Below are 22,880 nucleotides of genomic sequence, written 5' to 3'. Positions count from 1 at the left end.
ATCTCATGAAAGAAAGTGGTGGAATTTAAAAGCAACCATTATCATTTGTTATAAAAGTCCATCTACTTGGCTGAAGTCCTTTAGGTAAGTCAATGTGTCAAACTTCCCGAATTAGGTTTCCGTGTGACTTCAGTGATGAACATGTGGGTGTACTGCACCTTTAAACTACCTGACAGCACCAAGTCTTCTGAAAAATAGATATCATTTAACATTTGATCGAACAACTCGATTAGCTCATTGTCTTGAGACAAAAACAAATTTAGCCAAACAGTTTAAATTATACCTCAAATGACCCACTTCCAATCAAGGTTGAATGTAATAGATTGATAATCTTAAAAGCCAATGACACAATCCAATAGTTTGGAGGTACGAGACCGTGGAAAATTGAACAGTTGAGAGCAGAGCTGCCAAGCTACCAGCATGCAAAGACTGCCTGAAAAATAGTTCCCTTAAAAGTATATTCAGACAGGACTATGGAAAAGAACCGAAAGCTTCCTGGTTTTGAGATAAGAAGTTTTATTTTGTAAATCTTAATTAGGAATCTTATCTGACTCGTATTGTGGAGGCGGAACGTCAAAGATAGGTTAGAGGAAGAAGTTGTAAATATTCGTTCCATTATTATTCTCTGTAAAACTTTAAGAAATAAAGTTGTTAATTTTTACTTTAAATAGTTCTTAGACTCTAGAAACATCACACATTGGATAAATCTTTTCTGTGTTGCTGGTTTTAATTAAGCAGGAAAATTTATCCTGAATTGTAACACGACAAACCCCCAGCAATGTGTTTTACTCTTTACTGTCCTGTGGAACAACTGAACCAGCCACTCAGTTTAAGATTGGTGTAACATGCTGCCCTGACCAGGGCTGCATACATCCTGTGAGAGAAGAACAAAAGTAAAGGTATCTCCCAGTTTCCCGTATTTGTACAGCTGACTTCTATTCAGGTCGGTGATCATTCCATCTTTTAGGTGGATTCGATCTCATTGAAATGCTACCCGTGTGTGATGCACATCTGCATAGGCAACTCTGGTGCTGGCTTTATTGATGCTGACGTACAGATACAAGGAACTTATTAATTCCATGTCAGTCGTAGTGCATAGAGAAATAACGGCGTTTCATAACACAGGAAGGAAACGGCGATGTCTAAGTGAGAGAAAAGGATTATTGTGATCATCCCTGAGTGTGTTGAGGCAGTATTTGGAGTACTGTGGATAGACTTTCTCTCAAGTCTCACCAGACTAATCCCTTGGATGATCGCAACATGAACAGTGAGTGAAGCTCAGTGAGAGAATAAGGTGATTGCATTGAACATTAAGGGGGATGCACAATCACTTATGATGTTCTAAACAGACACTGTTACGGTGATAAATTCCATGGCTTTTTTTCAATCGGGTTACATGGTTCTCGAGAGTTTAAGAGCCTCTGACAACGTTCCACCCAACCACCCCCACTCCCTATTTCGATTCAGAAACAGAGAGAGAGAGGTTCAGGCTTTTGAAAAAAAAAACTCTCCCAACGTTAATGCAGTTCAATTCGTGCGTGATCCTGCAATGAATATAATACCATCCATAATCCCGACAGCAGCAACAGTACCTTCATTATAAAAGAGTTAACTCTTCCCAGCAGCTTCTGACCGACATAGAGCACATGGGAGTGTCTTCTCGGAGGTAGAAGATGCCTCCTTGAGACTTTACACAAAATATTTGGTTTCCCTTATCACTGCCAGCAAACCATGTTAAGGTAGCACACGTTCTACAAACAATGGAACCATGATTAACACCATGGAGCCCCCGATCAATGCAGTCTCGGTTTCATTGTTTTGTCATGTTAGAGTATCAATGACGCCCTCCTGTTTCTGTATAACTATCTCGTGGGGCTGAATAGCCTCCTCCTGGTCTCATGAAACAGGTTTAAGGGTCTGATTGGGCTCTGCCTGTTCCTGTTTAACAGCTCGATGTACTGACCAGACCCCTCTTATTCCTGTAGAATAGGCAGGTGGATTGAATGGGCTGTCCCTCTTCTTGTTCATGAATTTCCACGGGCTCAATGGCTTCCACATATCAGTGTGTAACCAGCCTGGGATGCTGATTGAGCTCCTCTATTAACTGTGGAAATGTGCAGGGTCTGGCAGCGCTGTTACATGAATGTTACCGACACTTTACCAGCACAAACGGAATGCTGTCCAGGTCTTGCCGCACATGGACACAAGATGGTTCAGGAGCTGAGGGGGCACAAAGTCTCTGAATATTGTGTGATCTTCAGTCATCATCCTTACTTCACATCTTATGATGGGGAAAGATGTTGATATAGCAGTTGAAGATGTTTGTGCTGAGGAGGCTAACCTGAGGATCTCCTGCAGACATGTCCCGGAACTGTGAGGACTGTTGGCCACCGACCACAAGCATCTTTCTTTGTGCTCTGAAAGACCCAGACATGTGGGAGGTTACACCTGATTTCCATTTAGCTCAAATAACTGGGTGGTCCTGATGCCATCCTCAGTCAAATACTCACTTGATATCAAAGCCATTCACTGTTTGCTGAGCCCCTGTGTTCACCTCTCGTTCATATCAATTAGGTGACAATGTATGTGTAGGGAATATTTTCCTCTCACAGCGGGTAATCAATGTCAGGAATTATCTGGGCTAGCGAGTTATGGGATCTACATCACTGAAAGTCTTTAAGGAGGAGGTAGATGGATTTTTGAGCTGTCAGACAGCGAAGGGATGTGAATAATTGGACATTAAAAAGGAGTTAATGCCAATAGTAGATCATCCATGATGGTCGACAATGGCTTGATCGTCCGAATTAGCTGATCCGGTTTCTTATGTCTTCAAAATCTGTAATTACAAAGTTAATGGTTGTAATTTTCCTAAACGTTCTGTTATTGAACGTTGCAATCAGACAGAGCAAAGTATTTTGTGAGTCATCTCTGGGTGAGGTATGAGGGTTGTATTCACAGTGAATCTGGGCCTGTATTATGACCAACAAATAAAGCACAAGTTGCAGTGAGGAGACACTCTGCAAAGAGACCAGAGGCGTCTTTCGAACCCAGCCTGGATTTCCAAATAGTATTTTCCAACCCACACTAAACCGTGTGTGTGTGACAGTCTTGAGGGACTGAATGAGATGCTGTGTTACTGTGGATCAGGTATTTGGAGCAAGTGGCCTCCAACTGCTCCTTGCAGGAGCTGTGAGTGGTTGGATGGAACATAGGAACATAGGACTGAGCAGCAGGAGTGTGCCATTAGACACTTTGTCACCGCTCCACCATGCACAAAGATTATTGTTTCATGTGATTGTGAACTCCGCAGCACTGTTCTGTCTGTATACCATTTTCTACATTCACTTTTCTGTCAAATGTCAACAAATACAACTTTGAATAAATGTAAACATCCAGGCACCATAAACTTCTGGGGAGGGAATTTCCACTTGGACAGCCCTTTGAAAATTTCTCATTTGTGTTCAAGCCAATGTTGGAGGGTCACTGTTTCCTTTTCCGTCTCACACCTCCACTGGTTACACCAATCTTAAATGTAACCAGTTTAATGATGTGGCCAGTGATATCGGTCTCAGATTAAGTCATTTTCTAGAAAGAAAATGTAAGACACAGAACGTTGAACTCATATCAAATAGTAAAATGACAGAGTGTTCCAAATGTTATTCTGCCTTTGAAGTTATTCTGTTCAAATAAGCTACTGGTTGTGGGATTTCTTTCTGGAACAGATGGATTTGGCTGAATTCCCTTTGTTTCGGGCATATGAGAGTTTCCAATGAATCATCACCAGGAATCCACCACAAGTGGCAAAGATAACTCAGGGATTTTATAGACTTACACTTTGCTATCTGGTGGAACAAAGTAAGAGAAAGGGATCAATTGGCTATTGCTTCTCAGGCAGGGAACAATTTTCTCCCTCTCTGTGTTGAAACATACAATAATGTCAACTGAACACCAAACTGGACCATGTGTGCTCTCCTGGAACATTCTCTGGAAAACCTGATTATGGATTATATGCAGGGGCATCATTGCTCTTGTTGTACACAATTCCATTCAATCTCAAAAAATGTCCACATTTTATAATTTGATAATCAGTGTAATTTGTAAATATTGGTAGGTGACTTCATAGTATGTGTGTTCATAGCAATACATCTTTTTCTTCAAATATTTTCTCTAGTTTTAGTCTCCCTGACAAGAGATAATATGCATCCAGCTGATGCACTTTTCTGAAAGTCATGGTGGTTCAATACTATTTCTAGGCTAAGATCGGAACTGATTATCCCCCATAACCAAAGGCCGGCATCCCAGGAATGGGAAAAGGGAAACCTCTTTGAAAATTTCAAAAATAATTATATCCTTTTATTTTAGTGTTAGGGGATCAAAACTGTACACGGTGCATCAGATGTGGTCTCAGCAATGCCTTGTACAGATGCCGTAAAACATTCCTGAAATTAAACCTTAACCTTTTGTCAAAACCAGCATCATTCCACTTACCTTCCAAATCACTTGCTGCATTTGCAGACTGACTTCACATGATTCATGACCCAGGAACATGGAAACCTCCTGTATCACAGAGTTCTGCAATCTCTCTCCATTTAAATTGATTACCATTATTTTAACCTTCATGCCAAAACAGACAATTTACGTTATGTTATTTCTACTGAAGGATTGCACACTAACCACCCCTGTCTATAATCATATTGCAGACTCAGTATCTCAATTTGACGACACAATGAATCTTGGTGTACGTGCTAATTGAGCTCCAAGCCATTCCCTCCCCTTCCTCCAGATCATTGATACAGATTATTGGTCATTGATGACCCCACAGTGATCCCTGAGGCACTACATCAGTTAGAGCTTTGCAGCTTGAAAGTAAACATTTCTCTCTACTCTCTATTTCCTGCTAGCGACATATTCCCTGTTCCTGTGTAGCCGCTCAGGCGGGTTGAATGGCCTCGTCCTGGTCTGTGTCATGTACTCAACGATCTGAATTACTTAATTCTATATTCCTGTGTAATTTCTTAGAGGGGCAGAATGGTCTCCTCCTGTCTCATTGTAACGATCCTGTCTGACGGATTGGGGTGGTCCCCTACCCTGTAACAGCATCGAGGGGTGGATTGAGGGAACAACACATGGGTTCGGGGCAGCAGTATATCTCTGTCACAGCCTCGATGGTGGATTGAGGGAATAACACATGGGGTACAGGCAGCGGTATATCTCTATAACAGCATCGAGGGTGGATTGAGGGAACAACACATGGGGTAGGGGCAGCAGTATATCTCGAGAACAGCATCGAGGGTGGATTGAGGGAACAACATATGGAGTAGGGGCAGTAGTGTATCTCTATAACAGCATCGAGGGTGGATTGAGATAACAACACATTCAGAATGCTCATGGCTGGTCCAATTGTCTCTAATAATCCCTCTCCTGTCTGTTCCCGATAAACATTGACTCTCCTGCCCAGCAAAGATCAGTCGAGCTCGGTCTAGAATATCCTCAATATTCCCTATTGCCTGAGGATGAGGATACCACAGACCGCACAGCACTAAATGGAAAGGGTCATCTTTATTTCATTGTCGGACCCATTACATTAAAACTGTGCTAACCTCACATCAAATCACCACCTCTTTTCATACTTAAGTACATAATAATTATGAATAACCATAAACCATTCTGCCCTCCAAACCTGTCCCACATTCCCACTGACTCTTTCCAGTTAAATATGTATGAAATCCAGCCTCTGCTGCAATCTCAGAAAGTGAATACTTGACAGCATAACACCACATGAGCATGAAAAAAGGAGCAGAATGAGGCCATTCGGCCCACCAGGTCTGATATGCCATTCAATAATTTCTTGTATGTACCCCAAACTCAATCTCCTGCCTTCTCCTTAGAATCCTTGATCCCTTTATAAACCAAAAAAGTGTAGATTTGTGTCTTAATGACACTAGTGCTTGTGTCTATGTGTGTATGTGTGTATACATGTGTGTGTGTGTGTGTGTGTGTGTGTATGTGTGTGTGTGTGTCCGTATGTCCGTATGTGTATGTCCAAGTGATTGTTTTCTGTGTATTTGTGTGTCTACATCTGTGTGCCTATGTATCAGCCTCTGTGTTTCTATGAGTGTTTGTGTCTATTTGTGTGCAATTGTATATGTCTCTGTGTGTTGCAATCTGTGTGTATGCCCATCTCCTTATATGTGTTGTGCGTGTTAGTATGTTGGGGTGTTTACCAATACGTCTGTGCATTTCAGTGTCTGCATCTCTGTGCAGTGAGGTATCTGTTTTTGTTTGGGAGTGAATGGACTGACGTTGGAACTGACAGTGCGTTTAAAGTGAGAACTGAATGTCGCTCTTTACTCAGTGGATGGGAAGTAGATGTTTCAGAAGCTCCACATGAGCCATCTTGTTTCTGTCTGGCTCATGCCAGGTTCCTTCCCACATGGCGGGAGAAGGGGGTGTGATGGAACAGACATCAGGCACAGCACCACCCGACTTGGCCCTTTCTGTCCCATTCCAGACAGTTTCTCCTGGAACAGGAGAAAGGGAGAGAGGGAGGGAGAGTGGAAATGAGTGACCCTGCTGTTAGTGCTGTTGGATGTGGGGCTGGGGGGAATGGTGAGGTGTCCGGAATGAGTCAGTCGACAGTTGTAAATCAATTTAGTATTATTAGTGTTGGGGGTATTGTGTAGGTGACAGAGAAAGTGAGGAAGAAAGTTGCTGAATTCAATAGTGAGTTTGTAAATGCCTGAGCCTTATTTGGAAATAGTGTGTGAGCCTTGTTCTGGGGTCAGTGCTATAACAGGCATACAGGGAGCGTGAAGGAGCAGATAGAATATGGTGACCCTTATCTGGACAGAGCGGAGAAGGTTATTACCGCTTGGCCTGTGTCACAAGGTGACCCTTCCGGAATGTCTTGTCCAAATCTATCACCAATGACGCCATAGACCATGCCCCTCAGATTCATTTTAAGGGGAGCTTACAAATAACAAGGAGAAGCAAACGTTGGTGTATTATATATCGAAACTAAAACTGTTGCAGAAATTCTGAGCGTCATATGCTCTGAAAATTAAACATGCAAATATCATGGATACTGCATTCTTATTGGATGGTCTCAAGTTGCATCTCTACTGCGTTAACTAAGTAACTGTGAAAAATAAATTCCCTAAATGTATATCAGGTGTGTTGAAGAGGATGTATTGAACCAAACTAGAGATCAAGTTTTCTCGGATTTGGTGTTGTGTGGTCAGGAGGACTAATCAATGCCCTTGCTCTGAAGCACCTTTGGAGGAGTAGTGACATTAATATGTTGTATTTTACACGGCGTCTGCATACAATATAGAATGTTTGTACATTTTGTACAATGATGGAAGCATGGAGCCGAGAGGGTCAAGTTTGTTCCAGTGAATTGGGAAAATACAAAATAACATTCAGTGGGAGATAAGCAATGGTTGTTAGAGTCATAGAGTCCTATAGGCCCTTCGGCTCAAACTGATCCATTCCGAACAAAATATCAATTCACACTAACCCCATGGCACAGCCATTGCCCCGTATCCTTCTAATCCTTTCCTATCCTGTATTTGTCAAAATGCATTTTAAATGTTGTGAATGTACCCACCTTAACTACTTCTGCTGGTAGCTCATTCCATATGCGTATCACCCTGTGTGTAAAAATGTTGCTCCTCAGGTTCCCTTTTATTCTTACTCCTCTGACCTTAACCTGATGCCCTCTAGTCCGTGATTGTCCAATCCCGGGAAGTAAAGGCTGAGTGCATTCACTCTATCCATGCCTGTTATGATCTTATACCCTTCAATAAGAACCTCTCCCCAGTCACATACACGCAAAAGTAAAAAGTCCTAGCTTTTCCAACCTCTCCGTATAACTCAGAGGCTTGAGTCCTTGGCAACATCCTTGTAAATTTCTTCTGCACTCATTCCAGTTTAAAAACATCATTCCTAGAGCAAAGTAAATAAAACTGAACATAACGCTATAAGCATGGTCTCATCAGTGCCCCGTATTCTGCAGCATAGCTCCCCAAATTTGCTAATTAGTGCCCTAACTGATAAATGCCAGTGTGCCAAAAGTCTTCTTCATTGCCTTGTCTACCTCTGAATCAACTTTCAGAGAACCATGTACCTGAATTCCAAGGTCCCTCTGTTCCACTACATTCCTTAAGACCCAGCCATTCACCATAAAACTCCGATATTGATTTGAGATTCTAAAATACAAGAACTTACACTGATCTGCATTAAAATTCATTTACCATTTCTCGGCCCACTTCCCAAGCTGATCAAGGTACTGCTGTAAGTTCTGAAATTTCTGATAACCTTTGTCATTCTCCATGTAACCGCCTATTTTATTGTCACCTTCAAACTTACAAATCATGCACGTACATTCTCATCTAAATTATAGATGTATGTAATATATAGTGGTGCCAGCATCGTCCCGATGCATTCTATTAGTCCCAGGCCTCCAGTCTGACAAGCATCCTTCCACTATTACTCTTTGCTTCCTCCCATCAAGCCAATTTTGTATCCAATTTTGGCAGGTCCTCCTCAATTTTCATGCGATCTAACCTTCCAGAGCAGCGCACCATGTGGAGGTTATTGAAGGCCTTACTTGAATCCATATAGACTACGCATACCGCCCTGACCTCCTCAACGTTGCTGGTCATTTCGTCATAGAATTCGAACAGATTTGTGAGCTACGGTGTCCGATGCACAAAGCCGTGCTGACTTTGATGATAGACTTTTGCCCGAAACGTTGATTTTCCTGTTCCTCGGATGCTGCTTGCTCTGCTGTGCTTTTCTAGCAGCACTCGAATCTTGCTTCGAATCACACCCTGTCTTTCCTAATGCACGTATATCTTATCTCTCAGAACCTTTTCCAGTAAGTCACCTGCTGCAGGTTTTAAGTTTAGTGGTCCATAGTTCCCAAGTTTTTTCTTTTTAGCCCTTTTGAGTAAGGGCACAACATTCGCAACCTTGCAGTCCTCCGGGACCTTACCTGTTGGCCAGCGATGATGCAGAAATATCATCCAAGGCTCCAGCAATTTCTTCTCTGTCCTCCTGCAGTGTTCCTGAATATATCTGGTCAGGACCAGGAGGTTTATAGAAATAATGCAAAGTCTGAATAATACGTCTATTTATTTCAGGTATAAACACCAAAGAAAGGGAAAATGACACAATGATTTTTAACATAACAAATTAGAAAACGTATTAATCATAGGAAGTGGCTTCGGAAGAATTTCAGTCATTGTGGAAACCTGAGAATTCTCACAAATTCACGATCTAGAAACAAGGGCCATGAAATTGAGAAGGAAATCAAAAACAGAACATGAATGCTAACAAACAAGAACAAAAACACTGCATAAATCTAGAATCTGTATTTCAAAGGAAACAAAGTAAAAGCAAGGTCAAATATGGAAATTGGCAATCGGGAGAGGAGAGTTCATTGTGAAAAACAGGGAAATGGCCAAGAAAATACCCAGTTACTTTGCATCTGTCTTCATGGAGGAGATCCACAAAATCACCCAGTAATACCCAGTGATCATGTTGGTCTTGTGCAACTGAAGACATAAAGTCAACTTATATCAGTAACAAGGTGGTATTTGAAAGTGTAACTGGATTGAGCATTGCTCAGCCTGACAAACCTAATGTACTTCATATTAAAATGTCAGACATAAATCAGCAACAGAAATATTAATTGCACTGTCGATGACTGTGTTTTATTTTCCTGTGTATTCTTCAGAGGCTGGAAGCTATTGTGCATAAATGGACGTTTGCAAACGTGGTCCAAGCACTATAGATTAATGGAAGGAATCTAAGCATCTATAAAGGGAAGAAGACATAGTTTGGAGAACTGCCAAACAATTAACTTGACATCTGCAAGTTGGAAAATGTTGGAATCTATTATACAGCGTGCGATATTAGATATTTAGGAATTAACAGCAACAATGGAGAAAATCCACATGCATTTCTGACAGATGTCTAACTCGATGTGCTATTAGGTTTTAGACCCCATCAACCACTCTCTGAGAAAGGGAACAGGAAGTGATTTTGCCACAGGAAATAGCATCACCAACACAAAGTAATCCAAACATATATATGGAAAACAGGAATTTTAAGCAGTGTTTCGCATGAGGTCCACTGAAGATATGGCCTAGTAAGATAACGAAACGTCTGGAAATGTAGTGAGCAAACCTACATCCATTGTGTAAAATGGTGGTGACCCAATCTGAGAAAGAATATACTGACCACAAAAAAGTGCAATGGACATTGTCCAGATTAATCCCTCAGATGGCGAGATTGCCTGATGAGGAAACTTTGAGTGTGTTCTTTAGAGTTTGAAAGAATGAGAGGAGGGTCACAATGAAACTTGGAAACTTCACAAAACATATGCCAAGTTGGAAATGAACAGGAAGTTTCCCTGGCTGTCAGTTCCACATTAAAGTCAAATAATTGCAGTTTAAGGGACAGACCATTTAAGACCACAATAATGAGGAAATTCTTCACTTGGTGAGAACTGCCTAAAACAGGGGCATAGAAACCTGCTGGTAGGGCAAGATTAGGGAGAATTCCCAGATATTCTGCAAGTGTGTCAAGCAGAAAAGAATAACAAAGGAACAGGTCGGAGTCATTCGTGACTTGCCAAGTTGCATCCAAATCACCTTACTGTTAGGAGACAGAGGGTAGTGGTTGAAGGCTGGTAGTGTTACTGAGACCGGTGTTCAATGGTGTATCACAGGGATCAGTACTGTGTCCTTTATTATTTGTGATACGGAGGTGTTGGTGTTGGACTGGGGTGGACAAACTTAAAAATCACATAACACCAGGTAATAGTCCAGCAGATTTATTCAGAGGCACGAGATTTCAAAGCGCACAACCACTTGATGAAGAAGCAGCTCTTCGAAGCTCGTGCCTCCGAATAATCCTGTTGGACTGTAACCTGGTGTTGTGTCATCTTTAACCTGATTATTTGTGGTATTCATAAGTGATGCAGCTGTGAATATAGACGGGGGCGGCGGGAGTGTGACAACTAAGTTTGTGTTTGATACAAAGATTGACCGGGTGTTTGGCAGTGAGGAGGAAGGTCTTATGTTACAGGAAGATACAGATGGAATGGTCAGATGGGTGGATCAATGGCAGATGGAATGTAACCCTGATGAATTTGATATGATGCACTTTGGAAGAAGGAACTGGACAGGGGAGAGCTCAATGAATGGCAGCACACGAGGAAGCTCAGAGGGTGCTTCTCCTCAAATCCCTGAATGTGACTAAACTGGTTAATGCACAATTTGAGATAGCATAGGGACCGAAGATATAACCTTTATTCATCAAGGCATAGATTATGAGAGCTATGCAGAAGTTTGCTTTTGCCAAGATGGAATACTGATTGTAGTTCTGGGAGCCACATTACAGGAATAATGTGATTGTAGTGGAGAGGGCTCAGAGGAGATTCACCAGGATGTTCGCTGGGATGGAGCATATGAGCTATGGAGAGAGGCTGGATAAGCTCGGGCTGTTTAGTTTGGAGGAGAGAAGGCTGAGTGGGCCGAGATTCAGAAGGATAGGATTACGAGGGACATGGACAGGATGGATAGATAGCAGCTGTTCCTTTTAGTCAAAGGGCCAAGAAAAATGGAGCACATTATAAAGTGAAGGATTTGAGATGTGGAGAGGAATTGAGGATTGTTCTTCACTCAGAGGGTGCTGGGGTCAGGAATGCACTTCCTGAGAGAAAAATTGTCATTATAAATTCACAACCATTAGAAAATACAAGGTTGTGAACTTGAAATGCCATAAGGTTCACAGCTACAGTCTTGTGTCGGAAAGTGGGGCTAATGTCGACTGTCCTGTATTGTTGATAGGACAAAGTCTGTGCTTCTGTGTTTGTATGGCTGTGGAAGATCAATCAGTGAGTAGCTTAAGATAGGAATTGATGGGTTTCTGAAGAGTATATTAACAAGGGTTTTAAGATTGAACTTGTAATATCTTCTGAAAACATGTCAATGGCAAAATTACGGGAAAAAAGTGCAGCTTACGTACAGTCTGATACCAGAGAATTGAGGACAGGGAAAAGGCAGAACTGTGGACCAAATACTCCAGTTATGTCTTCACATAAGAAAACGAAACAAAAAAGAAAACTTCCCAACAAAACTAGTGAACATTCGTCTGTTTAGAAAAAGGGAATAGAATGAAATTAGCACCTGAACAGTTTTCGAGGAAGTATTGGAACTTAAAGTAATGTACAGAGACAAAGTCAACAGAGATTGATCAAATGGGAATCATATTTGAGAAAGTGCCTTTAGCATAATTATGGAGAAGCAATCAGTGAAATATGTGCATTTTCAGAAAGGTTTTTGATAAAGCCTATTATGCAAATTCAAATCCTATGGGACTGGGACTAATATGGTTTTAGAATGGGTGAGCTGTCAGGAAGCAGTGAGTATAAACAAAACAATGTATTTTTGAATGGAAGGCTTGGAGGATATAGCAAGGGTTGGGGTTTGGGCCCCAGCTCTTCCCAATACACATCATATGTATGATTGAGTGGATCAAGTACAATATTTTCAAGTTTGCAGATGGCACTAAACAATATCAGATTGTGAGTGGGTGAGCAGGATGTCAAAATTCTCCAAGGTGATTGAGACAAGTGGAGCGTCTGGGCAAATACGTGTCACATGTGGAGCAATGGGGAGGGGAGGCGGGGGATATGTGATATTGTGACCTTTGATGGGAAAAACAGAACTGGAGCCTATCATTTGAAAAGGGATTGGTTGAAAAATGTTGATCTATAAAGGAACTTAAGCTGCATTTTTGTTTCTTCTGTGCAGCCCTCTGTGGTCAGTGTAGGGCAATAAGATCTGAATCATGAAGTCAATGCTGGTAATGGCATTGGCACGCTGACCCGTGTACACAGACCCAACAAGTGGGGAGCTGTAACATTGAAAAGGATCTGGATCTCCCTGTACACCAGTCACTGAAAGCAATATTGCAGGAGCAAAAAGCAGATAGGCAGATAAATCGTGTATTCACCTTCATTTCAGGGGGATTTGAATACAAGAGTAAGGGTGTTTTACTGCAGCTGTACAGGGCGTTGGTGAGACCTCATCTCGAACACTGTGCAGTATTACGTATAGTTTTGGTCTTCTTACCTCATAAAGGACAAACCTGACAGTGAGGGAGAGCAGTGAAGGATGACCAGACCGATCGCTGTTGTGGGAGCAGAATGTGGGGTGGCTGGGCCTTAATTCCATGGGCTTTAGGAAAATGAGTGGAGTTATCAGTGAAATATATAAAACTCTGTAAGGACAAGACAGATTGGAAGCAGGGGTGACAATTCCCCTGGCTGGGACATCAAAACAAGGGGCCACAGTATTAGGTACAGACAGACCACTCTGCATTGAGATGAGAATAAATGTCTGCACTCAGAGACTGGTGAACTTGGGGAATTAACTCGCAGATCAGACTGTGGAAACCAAGGCACTGAATATAAAAATGGATTTCTGGAAACTAAAGGGATAGGGAGAGAGTAGGGTATGGTATGAAGATAGAGGATCAGATATCATTACAGGTTGCTATTCAATAACGTGGTAGCTGTGTTCCTGTGCATCACTGTGTTGCAGAAAATCATGTAATATTAATAATGTGGTCTATGGGGAAAAGAGAATAATGGGCAAACCGCAAAATATCAGTAAAAGACCAAAATTAAAGTTCGTCTAACACACACACACACTAGCACAGTCTAATTAAACCTATAAGTCATATATAGTAATGTAATTGTGCTGTAAATGCAACACTTTCACAATGCAGTCACTGACTACAACCCTTTATCTTTCACCAAACTCTTCACCAGAAAGTACGCAGAGCTGACTGACTACGTGATGCCAACATGAAATTCCATTTCTCCTCAAGATTCTCCCCCCGTTTGAAATAAAGTTTCTAATGTCATGGGAGGCATGGATAGGGTGAATAGCCACGGTTTTTCTGCAGCATCGGGGAGTTCAAACATAGATGCTTAGCTTTAAAGTAAAAGAGGAAAAACTTGAAAGGGACAAAGGGACAACTTTATTTCCACAGAGGGTGATGTAAGTATGGAATGAGCTGCCAGAGTGGTAGATGCAAGTGCAGCTACAATATTTCAAAGACATTTGGACAAACATATGAATGGGAAAGATTTAGAGGCATATAGGCCAAGTGCAAGCAAATGAGACGAGTTTAGTTTAGAAAACCTGGCCAGCATGGACAAATTGGACCAAATGGTCTGTTTGTGCCCAATATGACTGTCTGAATCTAGAAAGCGAGAAAGATGTATGAAAAGATATGATGTAATAAATTTGCAATAAATATAAAAGCAAGCATTACGAGCTTTTCCGTCTGTATGAAAAAAAAGTTTAAAAATACGTTTGTGAGCTGTGGCAGAAGTGCAGTCAGGAAAGTACATTGAGGCCATATGGGGGGTGTAACTAGGGAACTGGCCACAGGGAACAGGCAAATAACTTACACCAGTATTTTAAATAGTTCCTCATGGGGAAAGTACTGTAAGCATTTAAATGGTATAAACAAAATGGTAATAGGAGGGAATTTCTTGAACTGTCTGTAACAAATGTAACAAGGTTTTAAACTAACAGATAAGAATAAGGATAGCAGGTCAGCAGTAATTCATAGTTAATTTTAAAAAAGAAGTGGTCACAGAGTGACTAGCGGCACTTTGTGAAATATTCCATAACATTCTGGATTACAGGAGTATTCCAGTGAAACTGAAGACCCTCCAATGTGGCGCTTGTCTTCAAGAAACGAATGAGACAGAAAGTAGGAACCATTTTGCCTAACCATTACTGCTGGGAATCTTCTCGAGCCTGTTGGTAAGGAAGGAATTGCAGGGCAGTTAGAAAAGCTAAACACAGAGTTGGCATGGTTTTGTGAAAGGGAAACTACTTTTGTTCTGTAAAATCATAATTTTTTTTCTGGAGATCCCTGAAAATGTCAGGATTATAGTCATGCTGGAAAAGCACAACAGGTCAGGCAGCATCCAAGAAGCAGGAAAGTCAATGTTTCGGGCAAGAACCCTTCATCAGGAAATCCTGAGAATGTGACAAACAGCCTTGATAAAAGGGAACTGGTCAACATGAGGCTTCCAGAGATTTTCCTCAAGGTATCACAAAAGAAACGTTCTGACACAAGACCCAGGCTTTCAGTTTGATGGATAATATATGAGCATGGAATGACGGTGGGTTAACACATATAAATCGGAGAGTCAGGATTAATGGATCTTCATGATAAAGGTGTATCTACTGGATTACCACAAGTATCAGGCCGATGGCATCAGTTATTTACAATCTACACTGATAGCCTGACGGCGGGAGCTGAGTGCAATATACATCCGAGTTTTGTAGATGACACTGAGAATCAAAATTCAGGTTGTTATTTAATGGAGAGGACTCCCGAAAAAAGGAGTAGTACAAAGAGATTGGAGTGTTCCTGTGCATGAATCATAACGTCAGTATGCTGATGTTGCAAGTAACTAGGTTGGTTCATGAGGCGGGTTCCTGGCATGAAAGGGTGATTTATTGAGTGCATCGAAAATGGTGAGGCGATTATTCATTGCGGTTGAAATGCATAAGGGTGATATTACTGAAATGTACAAGATACAGAGGGGGCTTGACAAGGTAAATGCTGAGAAGGTGTTTACCCTGAGCCTCGAACTCAAGGAGATAGATACCGAATAAGGAACATCAATTTCAATCTTCTCTCAGAAGGTAGTGAATGTATGAAATTCCCTATTCCAAAAGAGTTGTGGAGGGATACAACGAATTGCGTGGGAAAGCGGAGTTCAGACCTGGAGCCCAACAGCCATGTTGTTCTCAAATGAGCGTTCAGGCTTGAGGGGCCAAATAGCCGACTCCTGTTCCTTTTTCTAGCATTCTTATGTTATGCTTTTGGAAAGTAACGGGTTATTTTCCTGAAAATCGTATTGTACAATCTTGCATTCAGGGAGAGCAGAGGATTTGTTTGAGTTAACCCTTGTTGGGGTATGGTGGCTGTATTCACTGTGAAGCTGGGTCTGGAACATGACTCACATATGAAGCAGAAGTTACAGAGAGGGGAAGCCTGGAAAGTTGGATTGAGGTTGGTGGTCACTTTCTGACCCAGCCTAGATTTTCTAAGTACATTTCTGAAACTGCACCTAACCATCGGAGTGGTCTCGATCTGCCTCTGTGTAGCAGGTCCCAAGGACTGAATGGAACATCAGAACACAGGGCAGAAGGACACATGTGGGCCATTCGGCCCTTTGACACTAATCCACACATAAATAATGTTGTGGCTCATCTCATTCTGGTCCCAGCTGCACTTTTCTCTCTATGCACCAATATCCCTGATTCACCTGTCTATAAACAATCAGACGAGGCCAGCCTTGCTTTAATATAAAGATGCAACCATCCCAAACATCTGAGAAAGAGAATTCCCACTTTAATGAAATCCAACTTTGAGAATTTCTCCTCAATTCGGTTCTGACTGAAGTTGGAGGGTGTCAACAGTTTCCTTTTCTAGTCCCACTCACCCACTGCTCATAACACATTTTAAATGTAACCAGATTGGTGATATGACCGATTATAAAGGTTTCAGACTGGGCCTGATTCAGTGACAGGAACAAGTCAGGCAGATTTATTTCATCAGCCGCAGGTAACTAATAGGGTTAATGGAGCAGTATGGTGGATTTGTGGTTAGCACTGCTACCTCATATCAGTAAGGTGCTGAGCTCAATTCCAACCTTGTCCGACCCTCTATGTGGAGTTTGAACATTCTTCCCGTGCCTGTGTGGGTTTCTTCCCAGTTCTCCAGTTTCCACTCATATTCCAAAGATTTGCAGCTTAGAATGATAGCCATGCTAAATTATTCAGAGTGATCAGGAATGTGTAGGTTAAGTGGGTTAGTCATGGGAAATGCAGGGATACATGGATAGGGTAGGGGGACAGGTCTGGGTAGGATACTGTTTGGTGGATTTGTATGCCCTGCTTCCACACTGTAGGGGTTCTATGATAATGACTTCGAGTTTAGATTATGCAAACACCCAGTGGGTATCTAGTTAATCCATTCACCTCAAGGCATTGTATATTTCAATAAGATCAGCTCTCATTCCAAGGGTAACCTGGTAAAGTATCCATATTGTCAGCCCTTCATCCATGGAATAAGTGAAGGTAAACACCTCTGAACTGTTTCCAATATTACTATATTCTTTCTCAGATAAGGATACAAAAATAAAACTAAACTCACAGATCGATGAGTCAGTTTATTTCATTTTCTCAGGGTGTAGTGAGTCTTTGGAACTCTCTTTCCTGTAGACTATTCGAGGCAGAGATATTGATTATTTTTGAGGCAGGTTCACGAATTACAATGGAGTCAAGGATTATCGAGGAGTGGGCAGCAACATGCCTTGTGGGGAATATGTAATCAGTGGTACTAAATGGCACGGCTCCAGAATTTCCAGGAATTAAACGAAATGGTAACATCGATAAAGTTTTAAGGGGGAAGCAAAATGGCAGCGATATGAAAGGTCTGCTTTGCTGGGCTCTAAATCACAGTGGAAATCCATCCTACCCCACCACAGTCATTTACTTAAAATTGAACACTAAATGAGCCATAGAATCCTTACTAATTCCATTTTGTCAAGTGGAAATGACAAAACACGGGGAAGGATCGAGTAAGTCCCAACACGCAGGGCAACGTCAGAAGCTGTCAGCGATGGAGTCAGTTACTCACCAGGCCTTGGTCACCGAGTTCACCAAGTTACGTGAAATGATTGAAGCTATGACTGAAGAAAAGTTCAGCAGGAAACTAGAACCACTCTCAGCCGTGCTCCAAATATATGATGAGCAACTTGAAAGCCTTGGAAACAGAACGGATGAGGTCGAGCGCCAAACTGCAAGGGCAGAGTCTGTGATCGATTCCTCTAAGGAGCGGATCCTTGCCCTTGGAAAACATATCCGTACCTTAACTGAACAAGGTGACGACCTCGAGAACAGGGCCGAATGAAGAATGTTCATATCATCGGTCTGCTGGAGACATAAGGTGTTCAGCCAGTGAGTTTTTTTCTAGAACTGGCTGCCGTGATTCCTTCACATCGAAGCTGAAGAGGGACTGGTGAAGAGTGAGACAGTTTATCGGGTTACGACGAGCGCGTAAGACTCAGACTAACACCCTCACCCTGTCCTTGTCGTTGCAGGGGCATTCAAAGACTTATGGAAGCTTCCAGAACACAGGGAAAAGATCTGACAAGGGCTCCAGGATTATGTTCTTCCAGGTCTTTTCAGCGGCAGTGATTCAAAAAAGAAAATCTTTTGATGATATCAAGAGAATACTAAGGGAACTTGAGATTCAGTATTCCTTAATTAACCCAGCGTGGCTCCTTATGCTTTCAATAGATCTACGCACTGGTGAATCTTTCAGTAGATCCATTGACTCTCCAGAGGAAGTGAAAACTTTGTGGACACTGTAAAGCAGGCTGGATGCTTTCATGGATATCGATAATCATGTTTCTCTCGTTTGAAAGGAAGTTTGTTGAATCTTTCTGCTATTAAATTATAGTCGGGGGTGGGTAGAGTACACACTTTTAACTTCTTCATTAGTATTACAACTCGTTTTTCTCTTGCTTAGTTTGTGTGTCGGTTTCCGCTCAAGCTGGAGGGAGTTATGAAGGTGATCGTGATGACTGAATACCTACCTGCGGGCAGTTCAATCCCGATGTTTGTGATTAATTGCCCTGGATGCAGTATTACTCATGGGGCAGAAGACAGAGATTTGTGAAGTGCAAATGCCCCCAGTGGGCGGGGGTAAATGCCCTCCTGAGAGCCATTGGCACTTTGTATCCTGTTTTTTGTTGTCTTTGTATGTATTTAGTTATGGAACTTTTTGAGAGCTTGTTAGTTGCAGTAGCTTTAGTTAGTCTTTTTTTTAGGCTCTATGAGTGTTTTGTCATTGATGCTCATGAGTTTTGTAATTCGAGTTCTTCCTCTCTGGAGTTCAAACGTTGTTCCAGTGTGTTATGGCCAATGTCATGCTTAAATGGTGTATCTGGAGCATTAAGGGGAGCCAGTTAATATGAAAAGGGTACGTTCTAGCCTTAAAAAGGAGATGGTGGTTATTGTCCGACTGCAGGAGATGCACCTTGATGACAAGGAACATTTCACATTACAGCAGGGTGGGTTTGATCGGGTTTATTTCTCGTCTTTTGATACTAGGAGCAGGGGAGAAGCCATACTGGTGAGGAAGAATCTTCCACTTAAATTACGAGATTGTATGAGACACCCGCGGGAGGATCATAATCCTCAAAGATATATGGGGATGAAAATAGTATTTTGAATGTTTATTGCCCCCTGGCGCACAGCCTTAAATTCCTGATAGATGCATTTTCCAAATTAAGTAATCTTTCTTCGCAGCACATTATTGTAGGAGGAGATTTCAATTGTCATTTGCACCGACGGTGGACGGAATGGCCAAAAGCCCCCAGTACCATCCTAATAATCTAAGCAAATTTTGTGTGGAACTGTGGCTGGTGGATGTTTGGAGGCAGAACCACCTCGTGTATACGGATTTTACTTTCTTCTTTAAACCGTAGAAAGGCCACACTAGGGTTTATATTTTTCCTCACTCTGCAGCAATCTTCGATTCGGTGGTGTTCTGTACAATTGGGAATATTACCAGTTCTGATCATGCAACAGTATACTTATTGGTTAAGTTTAAGGGCAATACAGCAGGTTCGAGACCCTGGCGAATGGATCCTTTTATTATTAAGGATAGTAAATTCATTGAGTGTTTTTGTAATGAATTCAGATCTTTCATAACCATTAATTCAGATTCAACCAGTAACCCATCCATTCTATGGAAAATTGCTAAGGCTTATGCCAAAGGAATAATTGCTTCTTAGGATGTGGCAGAAGCTGGAGCAGGAACACTTGCTCCAGGCACGGTTGAAGACAGCCGAGAGGGCATACTGTGATAGACCCTCATTGGCTAGGCTGCAGTCACAACGCTTCGGTCTACAGTGAATTCTATGCTCACACAGACAACCAAGAAGGAACTTACATTTGCAAAATAAAGGCTGTTTGAGCGTGGTGATGAACCCGGGCAAGTATTTAGCCTATCTTGCGAGTAGAAAGAGAGCCACAAGGCCATTACCTCAATTAGGGGAGGTACTGGAACCCTTAGCTGCAGTCCCATAAAGGTTAAAGCAGCATTTCGGAGATTTTACTCCGAATTATATCAGACTGAGCATTATGAGGATTAAGATGGAATCTTTCTTCAAGAACTTGGGTCTTCCAGGGGTAACCCCCAAACGAGTGTCTTGCCTTAATGCACCGTTGTCAGTGCTGGAGAGCATAAAACAGCTTCAGGGCGGAAAGGCGTCTGGTCCTGACGTATTTCCAAGTGAATTTGATGTGGAATTTATAAACTTGTTGTCAGTGCTGATGCTTACCATGTTAGTCACTCACATGGTCACGATTGACTCCCATCATCTTTAAGAGAGGTTCATGTCTCTCTTATTCTTAAGAAAATGGAAACACTTGAAGATTGTGCTTCTTAGAGGCCCATCTCACTTTTAAATGTTGACTTCAAAATCCTTACATTACGGCTGGAAAACGGGTATCCTTCCATTGTCAAACTGGACCACACCAGCTTATAAAGGGCTGCAGATACTCCAACAATATTGGAAGATTACTCAATATGGTCCAAGCGTGTCCAGAACAAACTATATAGGTAGTAATGATCCCTTTAGACGCAGAGAAGGCATTTGATTGTGTTTAGCGGCTGTATGTCTTCTATATGTTAGAATGGTTTGGTCGAGGTAAAGGTTTTATCAAGTGGATGAGGGTCCTTGAAGCAATCATCTGGCCACGTTTCTCACCAATGTTTTGAGACCCTATAACATTAATATTCCAAGAGGCAGTCCAAGGTAAACCCCTTTCTCCAGTGTAGTTTACGTTGGTCATTGAGCCACTGGTGAAAGCCATCTGCAGGGACCCCAACCTATCTGCCCCAGAAGTGGGAGAGAAGTCATGTTAATACCATTAATTTTACAAGGTCGGAGGCCATGTCTATGGGCGATCTGGGGGAAATACCAGATGTTAATGGAGAAACCTGGTTTCTTTTTCAATGATCCCGGGGGTATGGTTATATTCCCTATTTAGGTATATTCATTAATAATATCTTTGAACTTATATTAAAGTTGGAATTTGTCCATTTGTTTGACAAACTTAAACAAGACCTTCGAAGATGGGAGGCACGTCCAATATCCTGGCTAGATCGGATAGCTCTTGTTAAAATGAATTCCCTCTCTTATTTGCTATACCCCATGTGAATGTTTTATTTGATGTTTCCCGGACAGACATTTAGGAGACTTAATGGATGACGTAACTCTGATTTGTCATCATAAGCGACCCCTTATCAAGTTAACCAAATTACAAAGACCCCATAGTTTGCGGGGAATGTATATCCTGGATATAAAAAGCTATCAATTAAGCTCTTCTTTACCCGATGTTAGTGAGGGCTTGGCGTCAATATGGTTAGATATTGAAGCTTCTCAGGCAAAGTGCTCCCTTATTAGTCTGCTATTCATAGACAAAATGAGGGCAGTTATGGCGCATTGACATTTCCCAATGAGTATCAATAATTTTAAAACATTGCGGCCAATGTGTCCGATCGAGGGCAATATAGCCAAACCTCATTTCTTATCCCAAAACGTGGTGGACCGTGTTTCCGACCGGGGATACTGGATTCCTTGTTTAAACTATGGACAACTCGTCGGTGTATCTTGCTTTGATGATTTATCTGAGGGAGAAACAAGGATGTCCTTTGATCATATAAGTCGTAACTATAGACTACCGAGCAGAGATGTCTTCTGTTTTCGTTTTATCAGATCAGAGATGTTATTCAAAAAAGAACCACGCTTTTAACAGACCCGTACAGATCCGATGCACAGGAGAGGGTGCTTAGTGCTAAGAACACACTCCCTGTCAGTACCCTTTATCATTTGTTGGAGAGTGGCCCCTCAGACGAGACTTTGCGCCTTTCTGAGATCTACAAAGAGAGTTGGGCGTTCAGATCTCTTCGGACACAGGGGAGGATGTTTATGAAAATGCAAGAAGGATTTCAATCTGTAAGAATACTCTTGCCATGTAGGTGAAGATTCTTCATAGAGTCTATCTGGCGGCAGATACTTTTTCAGAATTCAAAATGGGCGCATATCTCAAATACAAAATGACTATGGGCACTCTTACTCATTGCTTGTTGACCTTGCACCAGCGCTATAGGAGCGGTGTGTTATGGAGAGAATGTTGGGGACCGAATTGGAGATGGATCTGGTTTCCCTTTTCGTGAGCCTGCCCAGTGTACCTTATTTCGTTGTGCATAGGAAAAAAATATACTTCAATACCCTCACTCTCTGTGTTCAGAAAAACATTTTGTTCTGTTTGGTGCCTGAAAACCCCCTGTGTCTGTTGCGCTTTCGCAAGCTCGTTTTGGGGCATGGCCCTGTGGACATTTTTAAAGGTATGGTGCAACAGAAAATAGAGGCTTTTTATAAGACATGGCAGCCCTTTTTGAATTATTAAAATACAGGCTGATCTAGCACTCTAATAAGGACTTTTATATAGCTATGACGAACCTGACTAATGATTCTAATGTCCAGGCAGGAAGAATTACGGGCAAATGGACGTATGTTTGTTAATGCTCGTGTAGGATGAAAGCCAAAGTTTTGTCACAGTGAGTTGTATTATTCATTTGTTTTATTTTTATTTTCCTGCTGCCCGTTTATTTACCTTTTTGCTTTGTATACACATGCACAATGGTGTAATTTTGTTCAATTTGCATTGTTTTTTGAGTTGGGTACT

Source organism: Chiloscyllium punctatum, chromosome 18 (assembly GCF_047496795.1).
Source record: "Chiloscyllium punctatum isolate Juve2018m chromosome 18, sChiPun1.3, whole genome shotgun sequence".
In the NCBI taxonomy this organism is placed as follows: domain Eukaryota; kingdom Metazoa; phylum Chordata; class Chondrichthyes; order Orectolobiformes; family Hemiscylliidae; genus Chiloscyllium; species Chiloscyllium punctatum.
Note: the sequence above shows the minus strand (reverse complement) of the source record.